The following is a 9484-nucleotide window of genomic DNA, read 5'->3' on the forward strand; positions in this document are numbered from 1 at the left end:
GGCCGCGACCCTCCCAGCACGAAGCAGAGGGGTCGTTGTCGCCGTCGCACGGATGAGGGTGCTGTGACACAGGCAGACYGGGCTCTGGGGACGCGGGCCGTGTCCCCGGGGCCACGGGGATCCCCCAGCTTTGCAGGCAGCAGGGTCACAGCCAGACCCCCCACTGCTCCGCTGACCGGTCACRAGCCCATTGCCCACAGAAGATGAACTAGGCAGCGAGAAGCGCAGTCCAAAGCCCTTGCTTTGGAGCCCAACCAAGCCCGGACTGTCGGGGATAGCCGCCAGGCCACCCTCGAGACGTCAGAGCGGTCAGTGCCATGGCTGCTCGCCCTCCTTCGTGCCCCCAGCTGCTCCAGGCCCATGAGGAAAAGGGGCACGGGTGGAGGGAGGCGACTGCGAGGACTGACCGAGACCTCAGCGTCCCAAAGGCACCAGCGGCTCGGTGCGCTGAGCTGGCAGCATCTCGTGCAGGACTAAGTGCCCGACTTTCTGCCCACTCCTTCGCCCCTGCTCGTAATGGACGCTGATTTATCGAGCAGCATTAGCAGATTTGCCCAGTGCTGGCTCTTCCATCGAAGGCTCTAGCAGTAATGGACACAAACTTTGCTTCTAATGTGCACTTTCCTCTCCTGTTTCCTCCCAGCAGGGCTCTTCTGGGACCCTTCCCGTTCTACCTGCTTCCTCTCAGCAGTCCCCCCACCCCGCGGGTGGCTGTGGGCCAAGGAGGGCTGGAGGCAGCCACGTTCAGAGCCAGCAGCGGGGTTCTGCGTTGGCACTGGCGGAGCCGGAGCCCCTTCAGAAGTCCCTTCGCTAGGTCCCACAAGCCTTCCTTTGGACAGCTCTTTCAGGCTGTGGGAGCTTTTGATGAAGATGATGGCTTGGCCTTCATCCAGGAGCCATTAAACCAACCCTAGGGGTGGGGATTCCCATGCAGAAAACCACGCTGGACAGGTTTCCCTGCCTCCTGCAAAAGCAAGGCAGAAGACCTGCCCTGGGCCAGAGGCTGGGGTCMTGAGCCCTGAGGCAGACCGGGTGCGACCCCCACCTGGGCAGCATCGGCCCCTCTGCGCTCTTGGCCAGAGCCCCCCACCTCCGAGCTGCCAGAGCAGTTACTCTTCCTCCTCCTGGGCACACGCAAGCTCCCGAACGGAGCAGAAATAAACACAGGGTGGTCAACAAGAACTTGCCAGCTGAGCTCTGAATCACTTCTCTAATAGCGCCAGCTTTCCCCGGCTCCCTGCCTGGCTCTTCCCCGCTCGTAGGCTCTCTGCCTTTCCTCATGCTCCACCCTCCGGCACGGACCCGGCGATAGCTGCACGGCTGGAGATCAGCTGGGAAGCGTACAGAAGRTGCTCGTGGTGAGACGCTCAGGGCGTGAGAAAGCAGTTGCGCGCGCACCTTGCTCCTGGCAGCAAGGAAATTCAGCGTGGCCCCTCGCCGTGGTCCTCAGACCCGCGCTCAGCACAGATCGATGCCTCATTATTATGGCTACTTCAGCGATACCATCGACGTTAATAGCACTTCACAAATACAGACAAAGCCGGCAATCTGAATGAGCCCAGAGAAACCAGACGCAGGACAACAGGCAGGCTAAGAGCTTTGAATGCTGTTTTGAATGTTCCCCCCCCTCCCCACCGTTAAAGCCCCACTCAAGTGTAGGGCACTGTGTATTCAGTGACACCACTCCAGAATAATTCCCGGCACCGTCTAGTGCGAGCGGGGGACACTCAGCTCGCTCCTTCCAAAACGATACAGCAAACGCACCAGCAAACAGCACCGGTGGCAGGGAAGAGAGCAGCGCTACTCAATGCGTGGGAGCAGGCGGCCAGCCAAGGCCGTCGTTCCCACCTCCGCTCGGACCACTGTCCCCACCCCAGCACAGCCGGCAGGGACAGAGGGCCAGGCCTTCACCCAGAGAAGCAGAGATGAGTTTTGGGGATAAGATGGCATCTGTGCACGCTTGTCATACACAAAAGTGGCAGAGAGCCCTGGAGGAAACGGGAGGTATGGCTGCGCGTTAGGCACCGTGGGGAACGAAAACCCGCCGAGGCCCCACCAAGCCCCCCAGTGCGAGCGCAGGGAGCTGAGCCGCCGGGGGATCAATGTCCTTTGCAAAAGCTGCATCTTCTGCAACCTCTGCCAAGTGATTTCTGACTTGGGCAGGTGGATGAAGAGCCTCAGCAGGAGAAGAGAAGAACGCATGGATATGCAAAGCCACGCAGGGCCTGGCTTGAGTGCTGCTGCTGGCCTGCAGGTCAGTGGCACCACAGTCAGACCAGGCCTCCTGCCTGAGATCCTCTGCGTGGGAGCCACAGGCTGCTCGAGTTGAATGACAGGCCCTCGGCTGGTGGGAGATGGCCTCCTGGCAAAGGGAGAGCCCTCCGAGGCCACCCTGAGCAGTGCATGTGTGGCCCACAAGCGAGAACCCCCTTGGAAGTGCTTTTTGGTGGCTGGTTAATAGTGGGAACAGGCCACATCCTTACTCTGCTCATGAACAACTCTAAATTAAGAACAGATTATTCACACGTCCTAGGTCTTAGGGGTGGAGTCCAGGTGTGGGCCAAGCTGTACCTGCAGTGGCCAGAGGGCTTGCAACTCCCCTGCCTGTTCCTGGCCCTCAAGATGGGAGGGTTGGTCAGCTTCGTAGCTTCTCATCCTCTTTCTTTTTTTTTTTTTTCTTTTACTTTTATGGGTAACACTTCCTTACTGCAACAGCCCCCAAGGAAGTCRCAGACAACGGCAAGGTCCAGGGCTCACAACCCAGCAGGTAAACTCAGTTGATATCTACCAGGGGAATTAGACTGTCCCTCGCTCACAGAATCCTGAAAGATTCACATATTTCAGCATTTACTGATCCTGTCCTTGTAAACACTATCCTGGCTGTTTGCCCTTATTGCCTTCTTTTCCCTTAAATGTTGCTGTCACGTCGCCCTGGGTGCAGCAACAAATTCACAGGACTGAAGCAAGCAATCAAGACAATTCTCCCGGGAGTGTGGCCAAAGCAATTTCCCACTGTGATTGGTATGGAGCAGCACAACTCACTCCCAACCAGAACCAGGAAGAGACCCAGATCTACCAGGGCCCCATAGGGTTTGATGGCAGCTCTCCACGGGATGCAGCTGGCCAGCAGCTACCACCACAGACAGAGCTACCAGCTCACACGCTGACAGCTACACAGCCCGTCCTTAACCTGAAGAAGATGCTGTTTGACCAGGAGAAGCAACCCAGCTCAGAGGAGCTAACTTTGTAATGCATCTGATTAGAAACATCTCAGGTGTAGAGAGCTGCAGAGAAGGTAGGTTGGCAGCACTTTATGAAGGATGCATACCCATTTGCCCCAGCTCTTGGGCTGCACCATAGAGAAATGACCTGTTTGGCCCATCTCCAGGGTATATTTTCCAGGCTAGCTCTCTGACCATGGAGCGGGGCAGCAGGTCTTATCCGCATACACTAAAATCTTTATGCATCCATTCCCACCCTGGAGAGGGGYTGAATCCTGGGGCTGGTGATGTTCTGCTCAGGATTGGTAGCTGTAATCCTTTCCCATTCATAGGGCTGGCACTGGGAGAAGGGCACTGGGGTGACATGAGGATTAAGAAAAGGATAACAACTGGGGTGCTACCATTCCCAGCAAAGGGCTGCTTTTGTAGAGTGATTTGCAGTTAAGGTAAGGATGAGCTCACTATTAAGGTTAAAATGTTCAGCTACAGGAAGGTCCCCAAGTGTTCTAGCAGGGGTCACAGAGAGCTGAGGATAGCCAGAAGYAGACACTCAAACATCAGTGGAGGTACAGCCCCACTCCTGTTCCCACCCAACAGCCCTTATCTGTTTGCAGCTGCCTCCTTTGTAGTGGACGTGCATTTTTTCCTCTCCCACCACCTCTAATGGTCCCTTCCATGCTGTGGAGATGACCTCTARCTGTCATGGGAGGCCACAAAGACTTCTGCAGCCTCATTCGACTGGATCAACCTCCTTCTTGCAACATGGAGTCACTCAAAATGAGTGGCCTCCCAAGCTCCAAGTGTGACTATCATGCCCTGACCACTGCCTAGCCCCCGGCTGCAGAGGAGAGGAGAGCTCTGCTCTCAAACCTGCACTGAACRTCTTCTCTTTAAAAGACGCAAGGATCGGTGAGAACATTTGGGTGTCCATCTGTGGGGGCTCATTCCTCAGACAGATGCTCAAGTTCTTTGCCACTGCCATCCTCAGATGATAACGGGCTGTGGCAGATGGTTCCCTTCTGTTGGCAGGAGGCAGAGATTTATCCACTCTCTGAACTCCACTCTCGGAGAGGCAGCACCTGCGTGCGGCACGAGGATCCTCCTACCAGGGCGAGGGCGACGGGACCTGCCCTTTGACGGCCCTAGCTCGGAAGCACTCTGATGTCCCCCAGCAGAATCGCTCTTGCTTTTGATGCACGTGCCCAGGAGTCCGCAAGAAGGTTCAGAAAGGGCTGAGCTGGCAGGAGGGAGATGGATTTTAATTACTCTCATTATTATTATAGTTCCTTTTCTTTTAAATTTTCACACTTTCGTCGTAACAAGCTGAGCTGAGAAAATACGGGCAAACGCCAGGCAGCGATAAGCTGTTCCACACCTTGAAGTGCTGCCAGCAGCAGTCCCGGGAACCCCGGGATCTGCCCCTTTGCCCTCCTCCCTCCCGTCAGCAAGGACGGGGGTGCTGCGCCGCTCTCCTGGGGGGCACCCCGGGAAGAAGCTGGCGTTGCATTTCCCACGGGCTCAGCAGGCAACTGACTCCTAGATCCTGTCCAATATTARCTGGCACCTAGAAGCGGCTGCCGTAGCCTCCTGGCTGCTCGGGACCTGGCTGCAAAGACAGCCCAGATGTCTCGTGTTTGCCTTGCACAACACATGCCCGCAGGTTGGGTTGGGCACCTCGGAGCCCCGCTGGCAGGGGAAGCTCTGCGCCTAGCAGGACTTGCTTCCAAGGATGGCTGAGAGTCCCCGGCTGTGCACTGAGCTCTCCCAGCCCCTGCGGATGTGCGGAGGGGAGAAAAGCGCTGTCAAATTGCGGGTGTTTTCTTCCTCGGAGGTGGTGACATTTCAGGGTGTGTGTGGGGGGAGCGGGATGAAGGGGCAACGCAGGATATTCTCGCTACCCCATCCCCACGGCCATCTGGATGTGTACTGATGCCTCCTCACAGCAGGCTGAGTCAGTCCAGTGGCTTCTCATTATCAGCTGGAGGGAGTCCAAATTCTGCATTGTACGGCTGCTCCCGAGTGAAATTGAGGATCGTTATCAAGTATTATCATAATGGTTTCTCTCTGTACTGTTTTGTACTGCTCCTTGTCCTGGTCAGCTGATTGATTTGGAGCAGAACGAGGCAACGTACCAAAAACCCTTTGACCGACGGCCGCACCGTTTGGAGAGCTGCACTGGCAGACCTGCGATGACGTGGGCTCAAAGCGTGCCGCTCACTGGGGTGGTCCCACCCTCGTCCCCACGGGCAGCCCTCGGAGAGGGTAGCCCCTCTGGCAGCAGGAGTGTGGCTGAGCACATCTCCAGGAGCATCTGCTTGGGGCCGTGGGAGGTAGATGGGAGATGCTGGGCTTATGGCTGCCTTGGGGCCTGCGCTTTCAGTGTCACGATCGCCAGTCACGCTATTACCCCCGTGATGCCCCAGAGAAGGGGTGGAAAGAGGGAAAAAGCCCCTTCTCCACCTTGGCCTTCCTCTCGCCCACCTCAAGGAGGCCCAGCCAAAGGGAGAGCTGAGACGGTGGCGGTTGCGTGGCTGGCACCAGCGTGCTGCCTCGGCCCAGCTCGCGGAGGACTCCGCCGGGGCCACCGGCCCTGCTCCGCTCCTGTATGAGCCCAGGGTGCAGAAACTCGCTTCTGCGTCGGAAAGAGGCCGCGTGCACTAATGTGAGCCTGCCTCAAGTGCCTGATACCTCGGCTGCTCTGTCAAGCAGGCCAAACACGCTGCGTGAAGGGCTGCAGGAAAAAAGCTCCATTAAATCCTTAAGCTCATTGACACGTACGTAGAAGGTATTAATAATATCAAGCATCTCAGTGGCTATTGTAGCCCATATCCAGGAGATGAAAGATAATTTCTGGGACAAGGAAGTTATGACGGTGACAGCTTTTTAACAGCTTGGCCTAAGAATAGGAGCCACACAATGGGACAAAGAGCAATGATTAAAGGTCTCTGCACAAAGGAAAGAGGGATGGGGCAGCTCAGTAAGTGTGGAGGACATCAGAGTCATGTCAAATGCTAACGGGGAAAGCGAAAGACTGCGCTGGGCAAGAAGGATCAGAAGGCGGTGAGGGAGATGTCCTGCTGGGCTTACTTGCAGATGCTTGGCAACTCAAGGAAAGGGGTCAGGGTGCTTGGAGGGGATGAGAGAGGCTCCTCACCTTTTTGTCTAAAAGAGGCCTGGCTCCTGCCTAGTGTGCACAGCCGTGGGCACGCTTTGGCCGGAGGGTGGAATGAGACCAGTAGGAGGAGCAGGGAAACGCCTCCGCTCGGATGCTGTGGAGCAAGGAGGCCAGGGAGAAACGGCGGAGGAAACACATCAGCAGGGGAAAGTGAGGTCTTAGGACAGGGCAGGGCCACAACTAAGCCCTTCTCCACGAAGGCCAGAGCCAGAGAAGCTGCGGTTGGTGAACCCAGTCCTTGAGACCCTTAGCAGAACAAGTATTAATAATATTCTCCKTGTTTCTTCACACACATACACACTCCCCTAATGTACACTGCACATGTAAACAGCTGCCTGGTGACATTTGCACGCCCAATTACACCTGCAGATCATTGATTTACATGCACAGTTGGAAAGCAATTAAAAAAACTGGAGCCGGCTTTGCCTCCTCACTGAAATCACACCGAGGAAGAAGAGCACCTCCTTGCCGGCCCGGGTTGCCAAGGCRGGGTGCGGGGGTCCGCGTGGGGCGCCCCCCACGCGCCAGCCTACCCACAGCTCAGCAGGAGCAGCGGCTCTGCCGCGTGGCTGCCCCGCCGCCCGGGCRGAGGGACTCGCTCCGCGCCGGAGAGCCTTTCCCGGGAACCTCCCTGCTCCCTGGCTGGCAACACGAGCGTGATGTTGGGACCAGAGAGCGCAAGCCCGGGACTTCTTGGAGAGTTTCCTCCTGGCGCTGCCAGCCCTCGCTCAGAGGCAGCTCTGCCAGCCGGCTCCAGCYGCCCGCTCCGCGCTGCTCCCCGGCCGCTCACGCCACCGCCGCCGGGCTCGGGTCGGCTCTGCTCCCAGGACTCCCTTCCTCGCCCATCAAGACTGGCCTGCTGCCAGCATCCTCCGAGGGCAGCGGCGGCGGCGGCGTGAACCCGTCCTCTGTGCTCCGGGAGCAGAGCGCTGACCCGTTCCTTCGCCCTGCCTGTCGCCCCGCGGAGGCGAGCGCGGGGTGGGCTCACGCGAGTGCCCTCTCCTGGAACTGCCATCATCATCTTTAACGACCCTAAAGCCAGCCGTAACGCTTGCTGTTTGCTCAGCTTCTGTCATAAGTGACTGGCGCCTTTCCAAAAAGGATTAAAAGCAGGGAGTGAGAAACATAAAAGCTCGTGTAATTATGTGCAAAAAGCCCCTTAATAATTTATAGAGGGAAAGGGTAAATATCTCCGTGTGTTATTCAAGTGTAGCTCATTGTCCCGTTTGGCTAATACCCAGAGTGCGCGCATCACAGGATTTATCCAGGAGGCTCTTTTGCCTTTAATACCTTTCATAAATTATTGAATTTATAAAGAGGAAAGAAGGTGTCACGACGCTCCTATAAACAGCTTGTTAGTTAAAGCTAACAAAAGTGGGGAGCAACAATTTCCTCTCTTTCCTCGTCTCGCTCCTCTCTTGCTGTCTCTGCTGTCATCTGTGATGTGATGCAGATACCGGGGTGGAACGGAGGAGTGGGATTTGCCCAAAAAGTGCAGGGAAACATACGGTTCATCACGCCTTTCAAGCAGTCATGCCTACCACGCTGCAGGCCCCGGCCCCCGCCGTTGACTTCCCAGTGGAGAAAGCACCACCAGGCAACGCTCACGGAGCCAGCTCAAGGAAGGARGGCCATTCTGCCTTGGTGGCCCTACGGCCATGTGGCGGAACTGCAGACAGGACAGGATCTCCTTGAGACATTTGTCCTCTTCTGTTCACGGACATAATTCAGCAGCCAAGTAAATACTCCCTGCGGTGCTCTCCTGCCTGAGCGGGGCTCATCCCGAGGCATCACAGCTCCAGCTCCACGAGCCGGCACGTGCTAGATCCATCGGGCCGCACAGTCCAAACCAAGCCACGCATACAGCCCCAGCCCTTGCAGTTCCCTCGCTGTCAGATCAAGCAGCAATGCAAGAAACTGTGGGCTGATTTCCAGCTTTCCAAATGTGGGCCAAATCCCTCTTTCCCCTGCAGATCCCGTGCAAGCTGCTGGTGGTGGGGATCTACGTGCTACAAGAGCGTGACAGCAACTGCTCCACAGCTCTCAAAGGAGACAGCGGTGTTGCCCAGCGACGTCGCACGGGGAAGGCCCATTCCTATCTCGCTCCCACCCCTCACCCAAGAGAAGGACCATCAATTAGAACAGGACTATCCTATCAAACGCTAACGAGGACGACGGGAACACGGCCAGCGCCGAGCTGGGCGGGCAGACGCGGCAGGAGCACGGTCGGCGCGCAACGGGCGCAGAAGGGAGCGTCGCGCTGCCACGCGACCCGGCAGCGGGCAGAGGCACCCGTCTCCACCGCCGCTCACGACGCGTCGGCAAGGCAGAGCACAGACACGTCTCTGCCGTCCTTCTGCACGGTGCCCTCACGGTAACGGGCGAGTACCTCCTCCTCCCGCAGCCCCCGGCCTCCAAAGACTGATGGCTGCTCCCCTCGCGCAAGGAACCAGGGCTTCAGCCCTGCCTGGGGGAAGCAGAGCATCTCCCTGATCTTTCTGCTGAGCGAGGCAGGGTGTCAGAAAGCAGGCTCTAAAAACAGCAGACGTGTGAATGAGTCAGGCAGCACGTGTGTGCATGAGCTGGCACGTCAGCCAGCCTCCCTCGTCCCCGCTGGAGCAACGCAAGGCCCCGCACGTGGAAAAAACCAGCGGGCAAGCCCGCTCCCCCAAGCCTCTGCAGACAGGCCAGGCCCCCCCACGCCTCGCGCGTCCCCGCAGCGCTGCGCTCGGGGACAAGGGTGTCGCAAACACGCACCCCCACGGCGCGCGAGAAAGCCTGTGCTCAGCGAGCAGCTGGTTCGGAGGCTCAGCTTTCACACCCGGGGAAGGCTCGCTGAAGAGACGAACTCCCCCCCACACACCCTCTCCAAATAGAATACATATGCATTAAAAAACAGATATGGAAAGAGGAGCTATCAAAAGTATTTGAAACGGCGCCTAGAGCAGCTAATGCCAAACCAGGGGGACAACGCGGGGGTGCGAAGGAGCCACACGGCAAACTGCCGGGGCATCGCTGCAGCGGAGCAGCAGCAGCGGGGCGCCGCGGCGGGCACGCTCGGGGCTATGGAGGGCCGCGGCGGGCACGC

At 57.7% G+C, this 9484-nt stretch overlaps 1 protein-coding gene across 1 annotated transcript in view; it reads right to left on the bottom strand.

Moving 5' to 3' along the window:
• LINGO1 (leucine rich repeat and Ig domain containing 1) overlaps positions 1–9484 on the bottom strand; it is a 64294-nt gene that overhangs the window by 11085 nt on the left and 43725 nt on the right. The window lies entirely within an intron of this gene.

The sequence above is a fragment of the Rhea americana genome, unplaced genomic scaffold (genome assembly GCF_003343005.1).
Source record: "Rhea americana isolate MKP2758 unplaced genomic scaffold, rheAme1 scaffold_201, whole genome shotgun sequence".
NCBI lineage: Eukaryota > Metazoa > Chordata > Aves > Rheiformes > Rheidae > Rhea > Rhea americana.